Below are 22,154 nucleotides of genomic sequence, written 5' to 3' on the forward strand. Positions count from 1 at the left end.
AAAAGCAACAGGTCGACAGGGGATGCCATCACCACTGCTCCACATATTGCACTGAGCCACCTTGAGAAATCTGGGAATTATGTCAGAATGCTTTTATAAACTATAGCTCGTCCTTTAACACCATCTTACCAGGCATTCTCATTGAAAATCTGACTGACCTGAATTTCCCTCCCCTCACTTGTGACCAGATCAAAGACTTCCTGATGTCAACAGTAAGGGTTGGGTCCTTTACATCTTCCCCCTGAAGCTTAGCACAGGCTCCCCTCAGGGTTGTGGGTTCAACCCCTACCTGTACTCACTATATACACATAACTGCATATCCTCTGATCCATCAAACATCATAATAATGTTTGCAGACGACACAACAGTGCTGGGTCTCAAAACTGGAGCAGCATACAGGGAAGAAGTCCAGAAGGTATCTGCATGGTGCTCAAGAAACAACTTACATCTAAATACTAGTAAGACAAAGAAGATAGTGCTAGATTTCCAGAAGCACAGAGAGGAACATGTCCCTTTGTATATCAAAAGGGTTGTGTGGAGAGGGTTTCCTCTTTTAAATTCTTGGGAGTACATATTAGTCAAGACTTCACCTGGAAAAACAACATGTCCCTGGTGATTGGTGAGGCCCAACAGAGACTTCATTTCCTTTGTTTTTCCTGTGAAAAAATCAGGTGGACAACAGCTGATGACCTCTTTCTATCGGTTCACCATAGAAAGTGTCCTCACATATTGCATTACAGTATGATACATTGGTTTAACTGCTGTGGACAGGAAGACACTACAGAGAGTGATCAATTTGGCACAAGTAACCATTGGTTGCGCTTTAACACCACTGGGTGACATCGCCAGGTCTCGCTACTTTAGCAGAGTAAGGAAGATATTGGAGATGATTCACACTCTGGTCAGTGTCGCTTCACACTTTTATCATCAGGTGGAAGACATCAAAGCATAGCCGGCCGAACAAATAGGTTTAAAAATAGTTTCTATCCTTGGGCTGTCAGACTCTTAAATTCAACCACAATCACTCCACTCACATGCGGAAATTTATGACTAGTTTTTCTTTTTCTTTCTTTTTCTTTTTCTTTTCTTTTCCCTAATTACTTGGGATTATTCTTTTACTATTTATGTTGTTTGTATTTGTTGTCATAGATTGCACCAGTGAGGCTAAAACCAATTTCATTGTATTTATTTTGTACAATGACAATAAAGGCTATACTAGTAGGTCTGGAAGATAAGAAAAGAACCAAGTCCTAACCTGCCTGGTTAGGACATGGTCCTCTGGGGAGTACCAGAAGAGTAAACCAAACTTGAAACTTAAAAAAAAAAATCAGAAGGCACCAGTGACACACTAGTTCCATATAATTACCAAAACGTGTACAAAGCCACCAGGAGTTAGCTAACTCAAAGGACATGTTAACTTTATAATAGGCATAGTTTCTAGCAGACTTTATGAGTGATTCAGATGTGAAAAGCCTATCTATTCTAAACAGGATTAAAAAATGTCCCTAATATTCAGTTTGAACCAAAGAAATGACTGAATGTATTTTGTGAAATTTCTGTTTTGTTTTGTTTCTTTCATTCAGATGAACACCAACATGTGTCTTCTGGTCTTGCAATGAGAATGATACATGACAAGTAATAAGAGGCATTCCATTTTACTGCAAATGGTCCTGAGAGTGAAAAAGAAAGTTTTTCTCAATGGCCATTTTAGGCCCACCATCAAAGAAATGTATCAAAATAGACCAAAAATTACTCTCAAAATGTCTTTCAGATCTGCTTGCTATGTTGTTGAAACTTAACCAATTCTAAAGCGTTCCATAGGAGAGAAACATTAATGCTTCATATTACAGCATTTATTTATTTTTATTTGAGAACAAATGATTCTCAAAGAAAATTTCATGAGAAAGAATGTCTTATTTGATATGCATGCACTACTTAACAGATTAACAATAAATAGAAATTTATTGCTAAATTATGAATTATGGCATACCTAGTTCTAGGGGCAAATAATATCTGTTTGCTTTGTGTTCATTTTTTAAAAAATCATATTGTGATGAAAAGTACCTTAATAGAAACATATTTCCCTTTGTAGCCATTTCTGATTGGGGAAGTAATAACTGGAAACTGAGTGTCTGACTTCCCGAACCCGCCAACAGCAGTCACCACCACAAGTTGTGTTTTGAAGTATAAACTGTATAGAGACCCAGGAATGATTGCATTCAAAATATCCTGTGTGACGTAGACATTGAAGTGTTTCTCTTTGATTCTCTCTCTCTCTCTCCTAGAACAATAAGGAAATTATAAAATCTAGCTTCACTTCGGGACCCATTACTACAGTATATGAAAAACAAAACAAAACAGGGAGCTGTTTTCTGCCTTTTAGCCTATAGGCCTAATTTAGCATAATCATTACAGAGTGCCAGTGGCTCTTCAGAGGTTCAGGAAGGGGGTTTTGCCATCTCAATCAGGTGGGAATTGTGGCAAGTCCCAGCTGTTTCTGTAAAGATTTATATATGTGTTGATTTATATGCTCAGACTAATAGGTCTTTGCTTTTAAGTTTTACAGAGTCCCATCTAGAATTGCCGGTCCTTTTGATGTCATTGACAGATAATATAAAAATAGTTTAATAAGTCTACTCTATATATTTCTCTGCTTTCTCAAAAAAAAAAAAAAAAAAACAGATATTGGAGCCAGGAGCAGATTTGTTGTCTAGGAGTTTTAACTTATGCTAAGTGTGCTTTAAATGGTAGAATTTGCCGATCCATGAAGAGCAGGGTTCATGAAAACCATAAGGCATTACTTAGTTTTTTCTATAGAGTTTGAATGCCAAAGAAAGGGATTGGGAGGTAGGCAGGCACTGAATGAATGCAGATAGAATATAGTCTATAACAGCCAATATTTTTCTTAATTTAAAAAAGTCTCTATGCCTAACATAAATGCAATAATAGAAAGCAACAGGATAGTAAACAATTTTTCAATCATTTTGTAGATGGGGGGAGGAGAGAAAGAGAAATAAGTAATATATATTAGGAAGAAAAAAAGGAAAGGAAAGAAATCAAGAAAAAACAAGAAGTATAAGAAGAGAAATAAAGTTGAAGAAAATAGCAAAGAAAGCAAAAGAATATGAAGCAGCTTACAATATTCTTTGCAATAATTATAAGTACAATATATTTTAATCTCTTGAATGATTCATCATATTAAACATCTCAGACTCATCTTGAACAATTGACAATTATATCCTTCTGCTATAATTGTTATCTTGATTTGATTTTCAATTCCTTGATAATTTTGCAACGAGATCCAATATGTCAAACATTTATCTTTAACAATCATTTTTCTTCTATAATATGCTTCTTGAGATGAGAGCCTTAAAGGTTTTGTGCTTTATACTATAATAGGTTTATATAATGTATGTTCCTTATTCTCAATATGGCATATCTAATAAATTGATGATAAAATCCACATTAATTATAACTTTCCCATACCATAAATATCCAAGCCTCTAAATCGAAACCCAAGCCTCCAGAAATCATGGGCACTCCATCATTGGAGGTTTTTAAGAAGAGACTGGACAGTCACTTTTCTGAGATGGTATAGGCTCTCCTGCTTGAGCAGGGGACTGGACTAGATGCTGTACGTTCAAGGTCCCTTTCTATTCTATTCTATTCTATTCTATTCCATTCCATTCCATTCCATTCTAGCCTCACCTCGCCTCGCCGGTCTTCTGTGGATTTTTATTTTTATTTTTTAATATTTTCTTATTTAATAAGCTTCCCACCTTGCAAACTGCATCCCTAGATTGTTTAAAACAGAGGGGGGGGGGGAAACCAGAAAGAAAAACCAGAAAAGAATACAGTACAGCTGCAGCCAACCACTGCCATCTTTTCAATCATAATTAAAGAGGCTCATCCAGTGCCTGGGGGAAGAGCCAAGTTTTTAAGGTTTTTATGTTCAGCTTTGCGTATAAAACAAATGCATATAAAACCAATGCCGTAGGAACAAATCCAAATCAAACAAGTCCACCCCCTTTAAGCAAGCAAAAGAATGTTCATGCTGTAAGTCCAGAGGATACCCTCTGTGCTAGTAGAGCCTCTTGAGTATCTTACATTTAAGAGGGACCAATTTACTTCCAGCTGCTCTGAACTGCCTGATGTTTGTAGTATACTAAAAAAGCAAATCTTTACCATTAGCGAAGCAACTTCCAGGGACTGGAAGAAGAAGAAAAGAAACCTACAGGTATGTGCAGATACCCAGGAGTCTTGTTTAGAAAGGTTTTTTTTTTCCAATACCAGGACTTAGTGAGTGAGTGATAATATTCTTTCAAAGTACTTTAAGGAATGGTGTTAAATTAATGACTCAGGCAGGCATAGGAAAAGGAGAGAATGGGGAATGCCACACACAGAGAAGAAATCTGATTTCCTAAGGGGAATCCCATCCATAGTGTCAGCCTCACTAACACCATTTGTCACTTGCTGTGAATTAAAAATAATTAAAGTGTGTTTTGAGTACCCCTAGTTTGCTTGATCTTTTCTGTGGGGCAGCATAAACAGCAGTCAAGTTCTACCTGGCATTTTAAATTGAAGGAGGGGTGGGAGAGATAAAAACACCATTCATAATCATTAATGCATATTTTAGAAAACCCTAAGCAGATTCAACTTTGTCTGCAAACACACACACACACACACACACACACACACACACAACTACTGCTGACATACGAACCTAAAAACTATCCTTGATGTGGCTGTTTATAAAGCTGAGAGCAATATCAGAATTATTCTTTTAAAGCTCTACAGATAGTTTCAGAGGGAGACTTGCAATTTATGGGCTTTTAGAAACACCTTTATGTGTTAACTTTGCACTTGGACTACCACAAATGCATAAACAAGTTTCAGCTTCATCCCTTTTTCTTCAGGGCACAGTATTTTCCATCTGTTCTAGTATGACATAATCTGAAGTGTAGAATTTATCCCTTAGGAAAGATGGGGAAAGAAAAAAACAAGGACATTCTGAAGTAAAAAAAAAAGATAAACACCCCAAAACAATAAACTGGCTGTGCAGATGGGAACACACGGATTGGCATTTCTATTCTGATACAGGGTTTTCTCTCTCTTTTTTTTTTTTTACAAATAAATTTTTTTCCAAGTGTCTATGAGCAATTAAAATTCATCCAACTGTGCAACCGTGGGGGCAGAGTATACAAGAAAACAAGCTCCACATCCTTAAACTTACAGATGGAACTGAAGGAAAAAATAAAGGAAGGATATCAATGGGATAGGAAAAATAATTGAAGGAATCAATTATTCACAGGCATTTAAATCTCATTTAGATTAACCAGAATGATGTTAAATATTGCTATAAAGATACATTGTCTTATGAACCATACATACATACATACATACATACATACATACATACATACACACGTACATACATACACACATACATGCATGCATGCATGTGCGCACGCACACACACATCAGAAAAAAAATACTGATTAGTGGTGTAATTTACTGGTAATCAAAGGAAAAGTCTGATTTTAAAAAAGTTTGTAAGAAGTGGCTAGTGCACATTCTTCCAATTTAATTTGACTGAAATATGGTGTTTTTCAATGTTACTAATGAAGGCATATCTATAGAAGCATGATGGTTAACCGTTGTGATATACATTTTTAAAACAATTGTCATTATCCATTTAGATTCCAAAATAGTTGACATTGTTTAATTGACATTTATTCATTTATTTATTGTCTGTTTGTTTGTATTTATTTACTTATTTATCTTTAAATGATTGCATCATTTTATGTTTATCAGTTAGTGGAAAACAAAAACCAGTCGAGTATATAGGCTGTAGCCAATATAAACCTCATAAATATGTTTCTGGTTGACTATCCCTAGAAACCGAATGCAAGTAATTACTGCTCTTAGCTAGAAAAATATTTCTCTTATTCCACTTCCTTTCAGAGAAAGGATGAAGGCACAGCACTTATTTATATTTCCCGAAGAACTTGAAATGATATTGTTAAAATTTGTCAACAATAACTAAATTTTGGTGGTGTGATTTTCCATTTGATTTTGGGCAATTTATAAAGTAAGACTGGTAGCACAAAGCCTGGCAAAAAATCAAGGAAAACCTGGATTGAAAATATTCAGCCCCATCCCTTGTATTGATTGTTATCATCATAAAGATAGACAGTTTGATCTGGTGGCTAAAGTAGCCACCATGAATTCTATTACTAATTAAGCAGTGGTGGAATTCAATTTTTTTTTACTACCGGTTCTGGGCATGGCTTGATGGGTGTGGCAGGACATTTTACAGGATACTGTAAAATCTCTATTCCCTCCACACTCCAGGGGAAGGTTACTGCAAAATCTCCATTTCAGCTGGGATCCGGGAATCAGAGAATAGATGGGGGTGGGGCCAGCCAGTGCTAGTATTTACCAGTTCTCTGAACTACTCAACATTTCCACTACTGGTTCTCCAGAACTGGTCAGAACCTGCTGAATACCACCTCTGTAACTAACAAAGCCAGATGGGTGATCTTGGTCCAGTCACTTTCCCAAGCCCTGGAATTGTCCAGCGGGTCTCCAAGAATTGGATACAATTGAACGGAATTTTTTAAAAGAGAGAAATCAGCAAAATGATTTTTGTAGACAGGAAGACAGAAATTGAAGCAACAACCTGGAAGAAGTTCCAATTTCTGCTTCAGGAAGTTACTGTTTGCATTTGTGTAACATCCAAGCAAATACAAATATTATCTTACTATGTGTTTCCTTCTTCAGTATTTATCACACTTTTTCTTTCTATATCCAATAATGTAATTTTCTAAAATGCTTTAACTTTTTTACAAGTCCACCAAATATGGTAATACGTGGCACTAACACAGTTGCATCTCAACATTTAGATTGTAGATTCGGATACATACAGGCTAGCCTTTTTGGATCTAAATGCCATCTGTACAACATCTTGTAAAAATTCTCTCTCAAGTTCTGAGCTTGTGTAAATTTTACATTTCTTACCCAAATCTCTTCCCATGTTTCCATCATTATTGTTTCTTCAAAATTTTGTGCCCATTTTATCATACATTTTTTAACTAATTCTGTTTCTGAGTCTATTTCTATCAATACATTATACAACCTTTTTATGTGCATTTGATCCTGGTCCCTAATTTGTTTTATCAAACTATCCTCATTTTGGATGATACCAGATTTCTAGTCTTTTTTCCATCTAGCCTGTAACTGACCGTTCCGGAACCAGGTTTGAATTACCCTTTCCTCTCTTAGTACATTTAAATATTTTAACTGTGGTACACCTCTATCCATACTAAAAAGTTCTGCATATGTAGTTACATCTTGTTACATCTATACTTATGTTCTCCATAGCGTGTTTGGGCACCTCCCACATAGGTATCTTGTCATTTAACCTATATTGATATTTTTTTTCCAGACACGCAATAAAGCATTCTTTAAAATATGACTTTTAAAAATCTTGTCCACCTTCTTGTCATATATTAGATAAGCATGCCAACCATATACCAGATCATAACCCTCAATATTCAATATTCTATCCTCTGTTAGGTTAATCCAATGGCTAATTGTTGTTAAAACTGCTGCTTCATAGTATAATTTTAAGTTGGGCATTTTTAAGCCTCCTCTTTGGCGTTTATCTTGCATTATTTTAAGATTGATTCTCGGTTTTTTCCCTGCCCAAACAAAGTTGTTAATACCTTTCTGCCATTCTTCCAAATTTGTGTCTTTTTTAAGAATTGGTATCATTTGAAAGAAGAATAGAAACTTGGGCAAAACATTCATTTTGACTGCTGCTATCCTTCCCAACAAAGACAATTGTAATTTTTTCCATTTATTCATTTCTATCTGTATTTTATGGCATAATGGTTCATAATTGTACTTATATAATTTCACATTTGAAGTTGTAATATAAATTCCTAAATATTTAACCTTTTTTACTATCTCACATCCTGTTACTCATTCTAATTCTTCTTTTTGGTTCATAGTCATATTTTTAACTATCATCTTTGTCTTCCCTAGATATACTTTGAACCCAGCTACTTGACCATATTAATTAATTATATTCATTAAACCTGTAACTGATTCCCCCAGCTGGGTTAAAGTTACAACCAAGTCATCCGCAAATGCTCTTACTCTGTATTCATAATGCCTAATCTTAATTCCTTGTAATTCGTCAGACCCACATATTCTGTTCAATAACAATTCCAGGGTTAAAATAAACAATAATGGAGACACCCCTGTCTTGTTCCTTTTTCAGTTTTAAAAGATTCTGTTAAGCCTCCATTAACTATAATTTGTGCTGTCTGTTTCTGATATATTGCTTTGATAGATTGCATGAAATGCTCTCCGAACTGCATCTTTTGTAATATTTTTATTAAAAATTGCCAATTGACTTGATCGAATGCTTTCTCCGCATCTAAGAATAAAAGCACTGCCGGGACTTGGTTATACTTTCCCAAATATTCCATTATATTGATGATTTGTCTTACATTACTTTTCATTTGTCTCCCCTGTATAAAACCAGACTGGTCATTATGAATCGTTTGTTGCACAATTGGCATTAACCTGTTTACCAATATTTTAGGAAAAATTTTATAATCTGTATTAAGTAATGAAATAGGCCTGTAGTTTTTTGGCTGGGTAGGATCCTGATCTTCTTTTGGAATCAAGGAAATAAAAGCTGTTTTCTAGGATGGTGGGACCCTGCCTTCCATTTGGATTTTATTAAATAGTTCCCTAAGAGGTTCCATCATTTCTAGCTGTAACTTTTTATAATAAACTGCTGTCAAGCCATCTGTGCCAGGAGCTTTGCCGATTTTTAACTGCTTAATTGCCAGGAATATTTCCTCTGTAGTTACAAGTTGATTCAATCTTCCACTTTACTCATCTGTAAGTATAGGAATTTTTTCTTTCTCCAAATATATGTCTATGTCTGAACCTTGTATTTTGTCACCAGCATACAATCTGGTGTAAAATTCTAAAAAAGTCTTTTTAATCATATCGTATTGAAAAACTTCTTTCCCTTTGTATTCTACTTTCTCTATATTATGAAATCTTTGTTTTTTCCTTAACACATATGCTAACCATCTACTTGGTTTATTGGCATTGCAAAAAGTGTTATGTTTAGCATATAGAAGATTAGTGGCTATCTGGTCCGACATTAACATATTAAACTGCCCTCGCGATAAAGTAATTACCTCTTTTGTCTTCTTATCATCTGGTTTAGACATTAACTCCTGCTCTCTCTTTTTTTTAATCTCTTCCTCTAGTTCCCTTTGTTTCTCCCTTTGTCTGCGCCTATAAATATTATTCAAATTTATTGGAACACCTCTCATGTATGCTTTACTTGCGACCCAAACCATTTCCATAGATATCCCCTTATGCATATTAAAAGCAAAATATTCTTTTAATAGTTTTTTACATTCCATAACATTTTTCTCATATCTAAATAGATTTTCATTTAATCTCCAAGACCTCCTGGGTCGGTCTCCATATTCAAATTCCATCCAAACTGGGTTGTGATCTGTTAAAGTTCTCAGGCATATCTTAGTCTTCTTCACCCTGGAAAAAAAGTCATTTGTAATTAGTATAAAATCAATTCTGGAAAAGGATTGATACCTATCAGAAAAGAAAGTGAAATCCCGTTCTTTAACATTTTGTTCTCTCCAGATATCTCTCAGTTCAAAGTCGTCCATCATATCAAAAAAGGATTTAGGTAATCTTGTTCGTGTTTGGGTATTTTGCAAAAGTCTCTTCTTGTCTTGAATGGGATCCAGTACTCCATTCCAGTCGCCCAGTAAAACGCAGGATCTATAACCCCATTGTGTTAATTTAGTGTGAAGCAATTTATAAAAATTTTCTTGTTGTTGATTGGGAGCATATACTCCTGTTAAGAGTATTTTCTTTCCTTCTATTAATAGTTCAATTGCAATATATCTACCTTGAGGATCTGCTTCAATTAATTCAGCCTTTAAGTCTTTTCTTAAATATATGACTATACCATTGTTCTTCTCTGGAGCAGATGCTATGAAATGTGATCCCAGTCTTGCGTTCTTCAAGTGTTTCTGATCCTGTGTTCTAATGTGTGTTTCTTGTAAGCAAATTGCATCATTTTTGAATTGTTTAAAATAGTTTAAAAAAAATTCCTTTTTTGTGGTGAATTTAAGCCATTGATATTCCAAGTTAGAAATTTAATTGTCATATTCAGCATGCTGAAGCTTTCTAAGAGCTGCCTGGAAATCTTGCTGGGATTTCACCTTCGGTCTAGCTCCTCCCACTGCTTTTGTGCTGGTATTTATATTTTCTTGGACTATCATCTGGGCTTGTTGAGACTTTAATTCTTTTTCTTTACATTTAGTAGCTGCATGGGTTTGTCTCTGTACCATAATTTCTTCTGTTTCCTGCAATAAACTCACAACCCCAGTTTGTGCCTGATTATCTAAATGTGATGTAATTTGTTACCTCCTCCGTGCATGTATGTCTTTGTATATGTGTGTATTTGGATGTTTATGTGTTTGCACACATGTTTTATGTTTTATATGTTTTATTGTACGCCGCCCCGAGTCCTGTCTGGAGAGGGAGCGGCTAATAAATTCAAATTTATTATTATTATTATTATTATTATTATTATTATTATTATTATTATTATTATTATTATTATTATTATTATCTTGCTGCCTGGGGTCCTCTGTCTCTTTCTTTCTTTGGGACCTGGAGATGGGGGGGGGGCATCCTGCCTTTAATACTATGCTACAAAAATATTTTGCCTTCCAGACAGAGTTGAGACAATGTCCTTCTCCCAGGTAGTTCACCACCAATCCAGCTGGGGTCTCCCATCTGTATTGAATCCGGCGCTTTCTAAATTCATCCACTAGAAATGCATAGTCTTTTCTAGATCTCAACATTTTGGGGGGGATTTCCTTCAATACTATCACATCTTGACCTTCCACTTGCAGTTTATTTTTATAGGTTGCTTGCAATATTTCATTCCTAATTTTCCTGGTGACAAAATAAATTACAATATCTCTTGACAGTTGTCTTTGTCTGGCAATCCATGAATTAACATGGTAAATTTTGTCGATTTTTGCGTCTGCAAAAATCTCTCTTAAATTTTTTTGGTTATGTTCTTTCAAACCCCTTATCCTCAGGGCAAATTCCATTGTTCTATATTGTATCATTGTAAGCTCTGCCTCTGACTTATCAATTTTACTTTGTGCCTCCATAAGTTTATTGTCCAACTTTATATTAGACTCATTAATTTCTTCCACCTTCTCATCGAGAGATGTTACGTAACCAAATAATCCTTTAAATGCCTCAACTATATACTCCCTTATCTCTTGGTTATACGTTTGGATTAAATCCTTAATTCCAGATATTTCATCAGAGACATCTTTAAAGGCACTTGCAATTTTCCCCTCCAAGACAACTGCCTGTTCTTTTAATGCATTTTGTAAATTATTTTGTAGAGCCTCCAGTGTCAGGGTTTGTGTTTGTGTTTGTGTTTCCACCGGAGGTAATAAAGATTACAACTTTTGCGACTGTGCTGGCGAATTGCCAGCACTTTTTGAAACATTGAATTTGTCTGCTTTGAAGCCATTTCAAAGTATTCAAATCAAGCTTTTAAGCAACCAATTTGTTCAGTTCAGAAAATCCACCTATTCTCTCAAGTCTTCTAGCAGCACTAACAAGCACTTGTTAGTCACTCATGCGCTGGTGATGTCTCGCTTGGACTACTGTAACGCTCTCTACATGGGGCTTCCCTTGAAATGCACCCGGAGGCTACAGTTGGTCCAGAACACAGCCGCGCGGGTAATTATGGGGAGTACTAGGTACTCCCATGTGACACCGTTCCTGTGTGAGCTGCACTGGCTTCCTGTGGTCTATCGGGTGCGTTTCAAGGTTTTGATAACTATCTTTAAAGCGCTCCATGGCTTAGGACCTAGTTACTTGCGGGATCGTATTCTGCCCCATACATCCCTGCGACCAATTCGCTCGCACAGAGAGGGGCTCCTCCAGGTGCCGTCCGTTAGACAATGTCGTGGGGCGGCGCCTAGGAGTAGAGCCTTCTCTGTAGCGGGCCCAGCCCTGTGGAATGACCTCCCTCCGGATATTAGGAATACCTCTGACCTCCGCTCCTTCCGTATTAAGCTTAAGACCCACCTATTCCAAGCAGCTGGCCTGGCTCAACTTTGATCTAACCATATCGCTCCTGATGGGTTTTTAACTGGGTATTTTAATTATATTTAATTTCTAGGGGGTTTTAAATACTGTATTTTAATTGTTTTTATCAGCCGACCTCCTCCTTGTGTATGTCTCAGTGTATGTCTTTGTTATATGTTTGTTTTGTTCACATATTTATTTCGTATGTTTCATTGTACGCCGCCCCGAGTCCTTCGGGAGAGGGTGCAGCTAAGAAATAAATATATTATTATTATTATTACTTAACAAGTGCTAATCAGCTTTCTGCTTCACTTTTGTTTTCACCACACCCTTTATTGTTCCGGCGCCATTTTTTAAAAGTTCCCTTTAAATCCCAGAAGGAGATATAATCTACGGAGTTAAGGCTTGTACTTGCGATATATTGACCTCCTGGTTTGCTCCGCCTGCGTCTTGTTCAGATGTAAAATAAGCGTTGAAACAGCAGGAGTGGACACTGCCTTTTGTTTCTGCAAAGGCAGAAGCGTCCCGAGATGAGGAGATTGTCGGGCTTTCTGGGGAGTTCACACCCTTCACACCACAGAATTGCTTCTGGGGGCGCTGAGGATCTCTACCCTATGCCAGACAGCTCACCTCTCCCTCTTGAAAACCCCAAAGGGTTTTTTCCAAATCACTGGACAGCTGATTTATGCTATCCTAGTAGCTTGTTACTCAAACACGGGGCTGGCATTCCCGAGGGAGTGTCCTCCAAGGCCAGCGGCGCCACCGGAAGTCCCAATAATATAATTTTCTGTTCCTGCTGCAGTATAAGGCAAATAGACTTGCATATTAAGAAATATGTCTTTCAATTAATACATGAAACAAATATTGTATTTTTCTTAAAAGACGATAAATATAATCAGGAATAGAAAATAAATTATTGCAAACTAAGTCATATAAATGAAGTTGTTCTGTTTATTGTTAAATGATATGATTCACTCATTAAGGCACTTCTTTATCAATGGTTTCAATTATATTCCCATTTAAAGAAATATAATTATATAATCCATGAGAAATGTTTATTCTTGGTTTGTTATTCCCATTTCTTTATTAATATAAATTGTCTAGTTTGCAATTTTATTGCTTAGTTCATTTTTAAGAAGATATACTATTGACCTGACCTAATGACTGTTGTATTTTCCTGAAAATCTATTCAAAATTAAAGTATTTATTATGAAGGGGAGGCATGATGCCCTTCTTTTTCAGTTGAAAATAATTCCCAAAGTGACTTAGAATAAAAATCCACACAAAGCTGCAATATTTGTTTTGACACATATATCCACTGAACATATAATCCAGAGATGGAGATGGAGAACCAACTGATGACCAACTGATACAAGCAACACCTGTGTTGCTAATATATGCTTATGTAGCATCTTTATGTATGCTTGCAGATGTCCACTGATTGAAATCATCAATGGAATGAATTTTCCTGCATAACTTTGTGAGACAAAAGGGAAATAAATGTTCTTAATCTCAGACTGTGGTACTCTTGATTATTAATACTCATATTTCTGAAGTAATTTAACAAAGAGTTTTGAACCCATGTAACTGGGGAAAATATAAATAAAGGATGGAAAACATAAATGCTACATTTGTCTCTGGGAACTGAAACCCTACTCATATAATTTGACTTTTTTAATAAGTAAGATCTAATTAGAACTACAAATTTTGCATATATTTCCATCTATTCAATTTTCTCACAAAATTGCTGTACGGAGTTGCACATTTTGATATACTGGCTTCTTACTGGTAACTTGAGTTTTCATATTTTAATAAGAATTATTAAATATGGCAATAGTTATTCATTTTATATAACTATTTCTCTATTTGTGTGCAGTACATCAAATTAATGATATTTCCTTACTACAATTTCCTTACTCAAAATACATCAGATGTGTTTGTAATTTTGACTATATGTAGTTAAAAGGAAACTGGATGTATTACCTGTGAGGCCTAATTTGTTAGCAATTCTCATATAGTACTTAGAAGAACTAGCATCTTTAATTAAGCTTTTGTTCTGAAGAATGCATGTTAGTATGTGTACTGTAAGGTGCTATATTCATCATTGCTTCCTAGTGAGAAAAATAAATCAATTTCAGACTAGAAAAAGGAAAGCAACATTTGAATAAGGCAAGTTTAGCAACTCAAAGTACTAACCAAGAGATTATTTCAAATGCAATTCTATTGAAATGCAATTTGTATTCTATGCAATAAAAATCTACTTATACCTCAAGATTTTCTTCTGTAAGGGGGAAAAAAGAACTGTTTGTTTGCTTGCTTTGCTGGTGCCATGAGGAAAACATTTTTGGATAGGCTGAAGAATTTGTTTTCTCTCCAAAAGAAAAACTTATTGCATCATCACAATTGAGCCCTTGTACAAAGTATTCAGGTTTTCCAAGAACTGCAAAATACCTTTTGATAATGACACTTGAAGACACAATTCAAGAAATCAAAGAAATGTAGAAGTGAAGGGTATCAGAGAGGTCTCATTTTCCAACCTTTTACTCATTCTAGTGGATACAAATAAATCTGTCCAGCCATCATGGATTACAGAAACCTTGGTGGCTTTGTGATTAGAATGCAGTATTTCAGGCTAACTCTGCCCCCAGCTAGGAGTTTGATCCTGACCAGCTTGACGTTGACTCAGCCTTCCAACCTTCAAAGGTCAGTAAAATGAAGACCATATTGTTGTGGGCAATATGCAATCTCTTAGACAGTTTATAGAGGACTAGAAAGCACTATGAAGATAATCCAGCCTCTATTTCAAGACCTCTCATGAAAAATTCACAATTTCTTATGAAAATAACACCATTAACATAAGTGAACCCCATGTCATATTTAATTAATCACTTGGAAGATAATTAATTTAATTAATACCTTCAATGATTTTTCCCCGAATGCCATCACTCTGCTAAACAACTAATTCCCAAAACACTGTCAAACTATTTACTAAGACTGTATTACTATTATTCTTCTCATCCTTCCTATTATCACTAAGTGTTGCATCTTATGATTCTTAATGAATGTATTTTTTCTTGTATGTACACTGAGAGCAAATGCACCAAAGGCAAATTCCTTGTGTGTCCAATCACACTTGGCCAATTAAGTTATTCTATTCTATTCTATTTTATTCTATTCTATTCTCATTTTATATTTTCTTTAAAAGGAAGTATGAGTAGCAAAAAAGGCAACTCCTGATCAAGTTCACTCTACAACTTGGTAACAATGCAAAAAATGTCCCTTTCTGCTTGCTAGAGATACAAAGTTCTGGCAGTAGAGGTATTTTCAGAGGGACTCCTGCAGATCTTAATAGAGAAGTGTTGAACATTTTCTCTTTAGAGCATAAATTGTGCTACATATTTCTTCCTGGCCTAGCATGAGATCTAACAAGTTCATTTGCATCAGCACTCAATAGGAAAAAGTAAGTGAACAAAAAACATGAATCATACTAATATGTAACTATAAACTGCATGGGCTATTTGTAAATCTGGATCTGGTAATGTTTTACACAGTATAATTTTGCATTTCCTTATCACAATACTTCTTGAGATTGAAAGAGTTTCATATATGTACTCAGTGTGCTTCCACACTCACCATTCCCACTTAGTCCTTCAAAAGAAGTTGAAGTTGACCTGCCATTGTTTCTCAGCCATTGACCTTGAAATAGAATTTAAATGCTACCACTAATGGAAGTTAGGAAAGTTTCCACCAGTGAGTTATTTGAAGTGGGATAAGATGAAAAGTACTGCTGTGAAGTTCTGCAGACCTCAACACTTAAAACAAAACAGTTTTATTGTCATTTCTCATAACATAACTGATCAATGGGTTTTAGACTGCCATTTATGAGAACAGGCTGTGATCTAAAGAGAATTCCAACCTATCATTTTTTTAAAAAAAATCTTCTTAAAAATGAAACAAAATTAATCCAAACCCGAATTTGGAAATCTGCCAAGAATATGGGGGTGGAGATTAAAGAAGGAAAGCTGTGCAATGGAATGAAAGGAATCATGTAATAGTTTTCAAACTCTCACAAGAAATCATAGTGGTAATATTTAATGGTCTTTCTAGTTGTTGTTGTTCAGTTACTAAGTCATATCTTACTCTTTGATACACCATGCACACCAGACCCCCCTGTCCTCCACTGTCTCCTGGAATTTTCCCAATTTGTGTTCATTGCATTGATGACACTATCTCATCTTCTGCTGTCTCCTTCTCCTTTTCTCTTCAATCTTTCCCAACATCAGGGTCTTTTCCAGTGTGGGTCTTTCTGGTACCTCTTCATATTTTTTCAAATTATTCTGATTATAAATATGTTGCATTATAATTTTTATTGATTGCTGCCAGAACATGTCATCTATATTTGGAAAATATGAATTTTAGATAACCAAATACATATTTAGCTCTCACACATCACACTTTCATTTCACAATTATTTTTGCAAAAAAGCAACAACCTGCAATATAATCTCAAATCAAGAGTCTAATTGTACCAAATAGTTTTTGTTTTGCTTTGTTTTTAATCTGTAAAGGTTGGAACTGTTAAATCCTTTCTTTTCTAACATTTATTTTCTAACATCTGGAGTAGGAAATATCTTGATATACACATCTTGTTTTCTTTGGAACATTTTCTGGTTTTTGTCCAACTTTTTATCTCTTGCATACCAGCTTCCAGGTATCTGTCTCCTGACAGTAGAGATGTTTAAAGGATTAATAGCTTGATTGGCAGGTTGGCTCACATTACTGTTCTGTTCATGAAGAGATCTTCCTTTAGAATTTTTTTAAAACAAGCAGTTTTTGAAAGGAAAAAAAAACCAGAGAGAAAAACAAAACCTGCCTCCCTTGTCAAAGTATTCAACTAAACATAACTTCAAAATATAATTTGATCTTGGATGGCTTTTATTTTGGGCCTGAATCTTAGAAGTACTACACAAGGGAAAAAAATGTTTAGTTCCCTTATCTAACAGAATCTTGAGAGATATCAAGCTGTGTAACACAAAAGAAAAAATGCTGGTAACCGAAAACTTTTCCTCATTATTTGTTCCTAGGTATGTGCAAAAAATGAAGGAGAGGGAGAGAAAAAAGGGAAAAATAATATAGCTTTTTGGAATAGCAGAATTTAACTATTGTGATCATTGATGTCATGTTGGTTGTAACAGGCTTACTTTTTGTTTCAAAAGCATGTTCCTAATCTTTTGTTTCATTCTCACTGTCCTAAAATTATTACCCTTGGGATCATCTATTTTGCTTATTTCTTTTTCTTCTAACTACCATGATTCCTCTCTATTTCTGATCAGATGATTCCCTCCCCCCTCCAAAATCCTCCTTCATTGCTCCAAATTTTTGGGGACAATGAAGGAAATGTTTAGAAACTTCATCTTCTCTGTCTGGATGGACTCAAAACTTTATTGTAGCAGCAAAAACATAAAATGAGAATGGGATGGAAAAATCTTGTGTTAAAAAGAGAGAGTGAATAACAGAGTATTATTCATAGAAACCCACATGAGAAAAAAGTTGCCAAATCTTCAAGCTGGCATTCGATAAAAAACAAGGAATATGATAAATCACTATATACTTAATTGATTATAGGGGAAAAAATTGTGTTGATAATGCCAAGCAGTGGAATATGCTCAAGAAAATGGAAATCCCTGAACATCTTCTTGTCTTCATGAGAAACCTATATACATTGGGAATCCACTGTACATACAGAACATGATGAAACAGACTTACTCCAGGTTGGTAATAGGATGTAACAAGGTTGTATATTCCCCCCTTATTTATTCAACATAAATGCAAAATATATATTAAGAAAAGCTGTATTTGGAAGATGGGCATGATTTTAAAATTGGAAGAATATCAATAACCTGCACTATTCTGATACTACGATAGCCAAACACGCAAAGGATCTGCAAGCTCTAGTACTAAAAGTCAGCATCGTGGGGAAAAAAATGGAACTGAAATTAAATATAAAGATCAAACTAATGACAACAAGTAGAAGAACCAGACTTAGAATTGATTGTTCTACCATTAAGTGATTGATTTAGCTTTACCTTTTAGGATCAATCATCAAGAGTAAAACAACAAGCAGTCAAGAAATATGCCACAAACTAGCAATTGCAGAATAGCAATGACACTTAGACTTATATACCGCATCACAGTGCTTTTATAGCCCTCTCTAAGTGGTTTATAGAGTCAGCATATTGCCCCCAAAAATATTGGTCCTCATTTTACCCACCTCAGAAGGATGGAAGGCTGAGTCAACCTTGAGCCTGGTGAGATTCGATCTGCCAAATTGCAGTCAGCTGGCATTCAGCAGAAGTAGCCTGCAGTAATGCACTCTAACCACTGCGCCACCATGGCTCTTATGCAGGGGTGGGTTCCGTCTGCCGCTACTGCTGGTTTGCTCAGGGACATGCCACATGTGTGTGCTTGATGTGCACTATGTTATTAATGAATGCATTTTTTCTTGTATGTACACTGAGAGTAAATGCACCAAAGGCAAATTCCTTGTGTGTCCAATCACACTTGGCCAATAAAGTTATTCTATTCTATTCTATTCTATTCTATTCTATTCTATTCTATTCTATTCTCATTTTATCTTTTCTTTAAAAGGAAGTATGAGTAGCAAAAAAGGCAACTCCTGATCAAGTTCACTCTACAACTTGGTAACAATGCAAAAAATGTCTTTTTCTGATCTGCCAAATTGCAGTCAGCTGACATTCAGCAGAAGTAGCCTGCAGTAATGCACTCTAACCACTGTGCCACCGTGGCTCTTATGCAGGGGTGGGTTCCGTCTGCCGCTACTGCTGGTTTGCTCAGGGACACGCCACATGTGTGTGCTTGATGTGCACTATGTGTGCTTGCGCAGTGCAACAAAAAATGTTCTCTGCAGACGCAGAAGCAAAAAAAGATGGTGGTACCTATGGCGCCGCCGAAAGAACCAGTTCAGTTCCAGCGACCCAGGCTGCCAATTTACTACCGGTTTGGCCAAATCGGTCCAAACAGATAGGAACCCACCTCTGCTCTTATGAATGATCATGAAGTGTATCTACTGTATACTTATAAAGATCAAAATCATGGAAGCCATGGCATTTTTTGTGACATTCTCTGCAAATGAATGTTGGACATCAAAGAATCAGGATAGGAAGAATATTAACACTTTAATGTTGTAGAAGTTTCCTAAGAATATCATGGGCAGTCCAAAAGAATAATATATGAATTATTGAACAAATCCACCCAGAGTTCTTACTTAGCACAAATGAGTGAAGTCAAATTATCCTAGTTTGGACATATTATGAGAAGATCTAGCTCTTTGGGAAAAGCCCTTATGCTGGGAAAGGTAGAAGGAAAGAGAAGAGGATGATCAGTAGTGAGACGAATGGACTCAATTACAGTGGTGATGAGTGTGCATCACTAGAAGACCTGAAAAACTAGGTTAGATATAAATCATTGCAGAGAAATCTAGCTTTGTGGCTGCTAAGACAAAAAATGACTTGATAGCTCATCAATTAATCAATCATCTCATAAAAAAATGGAAAACAAAGTGAAATACTTTCTCTAATACTTGAAAAATTGGGTAATTAGATTATTGTAGAAAAACTGCAAAACATTTAATTCAAATAGAATATTGTTTTTCCCCCTGAAATCTTCCTAACTCATTACTTTTCAATCAAGATGCCAGTTTAAGTTTGTCAAATTGTTTTGAAATGACCTCAAATCAATCAATGATAACATGAAGTAAGAATTGAATAGCAGCAAAGAACTGCAAAAATAATTGGAGCTATTACATCTGTAATTGATTGTATGTATGTATGTATGTATGTATGTATACATACATACATACACACACACACACACACACACACACACACACACACACATATATATATATATATATATATATATATATATATATATATATATATATATATATATACTCTGTTAATGTCACATTTGAGCATGATGTTAAGTTTTAATTGGACTTAAAACCAAGTTATCAGAGGAAGGAAGGAAGTTATAGTTTTTATTATATAGGAAAATTAATCTGTATATGCAACATGCTAGTTTAGCTGCTTATCTATAGTAAAACTGGTAAAAGTATATAATTAACTTATTACAGGTGGACCTTGACTTATAAGCATTTATTTAGTGACCATTCAATGTTACAACAGCATGGAAAAAGTGACTTACACTTACAACTGTTGTAGCACCCCTGGGACAAACTTCCGTTGGCTCTTCACATCTTGGTGAATTCCTTCTACCTCCTGTTCTCATGTATACATCCGAACTAGTCTGTGTTGTTTCTCTGTGTCATATTATATAGGAGGAGGAGGAGGAGCTTCCGGTGATGGCGGTCGCCTCCTGAGCTCCGGAGAAAGCCACGGAGCTCTCCGATGGGTTAAGGACTGCTAGAGGGCCTCATGTCATCGGAGGCCCGAGGGTCTGATAGCCCATCCACCCTGGCTTGTTTAGAGCCCGTTTCGGGCTGCCAGGGTGGTCGGGGGAGTCTGGAGTCTGGCGGAGAGCGTGGAGAGCGCAGAAAAGGAAGGAAGGCTGTTTGGAGCGAGGAGAAGGCGGGGCTGTAATGGCGGCAACAGCGGCAACAGCAGCACGGAGCGGAGCACAGCGTGGCGCGTTGTGGACTGCGGGTTGCGCCGGGGCGAACGGTGAAAGATACTGGCATTAATAATAAGGCACTGGGGAGGACAACAACAAAACAGGACAGATGGGTGTGAGGCGCAAGATACGAGGATACGAGGTTTGCATTGCTGATGGCGGCTAAAGATCTTGTTAAAAAAACCGGAAGAACCAAAGACCGGGGAGGAGAACAAGACATGGCTAGGAGGTGGTGAGTTAGCCGGGAGAGATTAATTGGAGGCGGCTATGGCGGCGGGTGAGGGAAAGAAAGGTCGCCATTGCCTGGACTCCTGCTGTTTTCTTCCATCATATCCTGGCTGCTCCCAATGCCCCTATGCCCCCCCCCCAGGCCTTGTCGACGCCAGCAGGGGACGCCAAACACTAACTATAAGTCTCTGTGGACCTCTAAGAAGTTTAGTAAATTTCTAGAGAGGACTACCCTAAACTTCACCCTGCATTTTTGGAGAACCCTGGAACACCAGGTGGGAGCCTCTGGAACCATCCTGAACCAATGCGAATAGTCTCCCACCTTTGGGTCATCCTGCCATGGAACACCTTGAACAGTCTCTCACCTTGTGGTCATCTTCGTCATTCTATGTAATTCTATGTAATTAAGGGTATTCGATCATTCCCACCCCCTTCTTCTCTATCTAAATATTTTAACATCTCCTTCCTCCCTCTAAGACCCCGACTCATCAGCTATCAACTTTTATCAACTTTTATCAACTTTCTATCAACCTTTATTAGCATCCTGATCCCATTGGACTTTTAACGAACTATTTATTCGAGGTCTGACCTGCTCCGCCTGCGGGAGGCCCCTCTCTCGCAGGTATGGCCCTTGGCTCTCTGAAGGGCCTGCCTTGATGACGGGTTTGCGAACCCCGAGAGGTGGAAGAAACGGAGGCTGAGGGGCTTTTTATCTAGATGTTTTTTATTGCTATTAAGGGGTTCCAGGGAGGGGGTGTGTGATAACCAGGCCGGGAGAGGAGCCAGTGCCAGTGCCAGACGGACAGGTGAGTCCGGGAAGGAAGTGAGCGGAGTGGGGGGGGAGAGGGAACAAGTTATTCCAACAGAGGGTTGTTTGATTACAACGGTCGCGGGGAGGGGAGGATGCGAGGACAAGAGAAGATCACAAGGTTGGTTGGGAGACCGTGGCTGTTGGCTACGCCTGGTCGTTTGTACCAACCCCCGCAACCTAGGTGGCCAGGAACTACAGAGCCCGGGCCTACGGCTGATGCTTTGCAATGCAAGGTCCGTAACCAACAAGGCCCCCCTCATTAATGAGCTGATCTC

The sequence above is a fragment of the Natrix helvetica genome (assembly GCF_964273705.1).
Source record: "Natrix helvetica genome assembly, chromosome: 1".
NCBI classification, from domain to species: Eukaryota; Metazoa; Chordata; class Lepidosauria; order Squamata; family Natricidae; genus Natrix; species Natrix helvetica.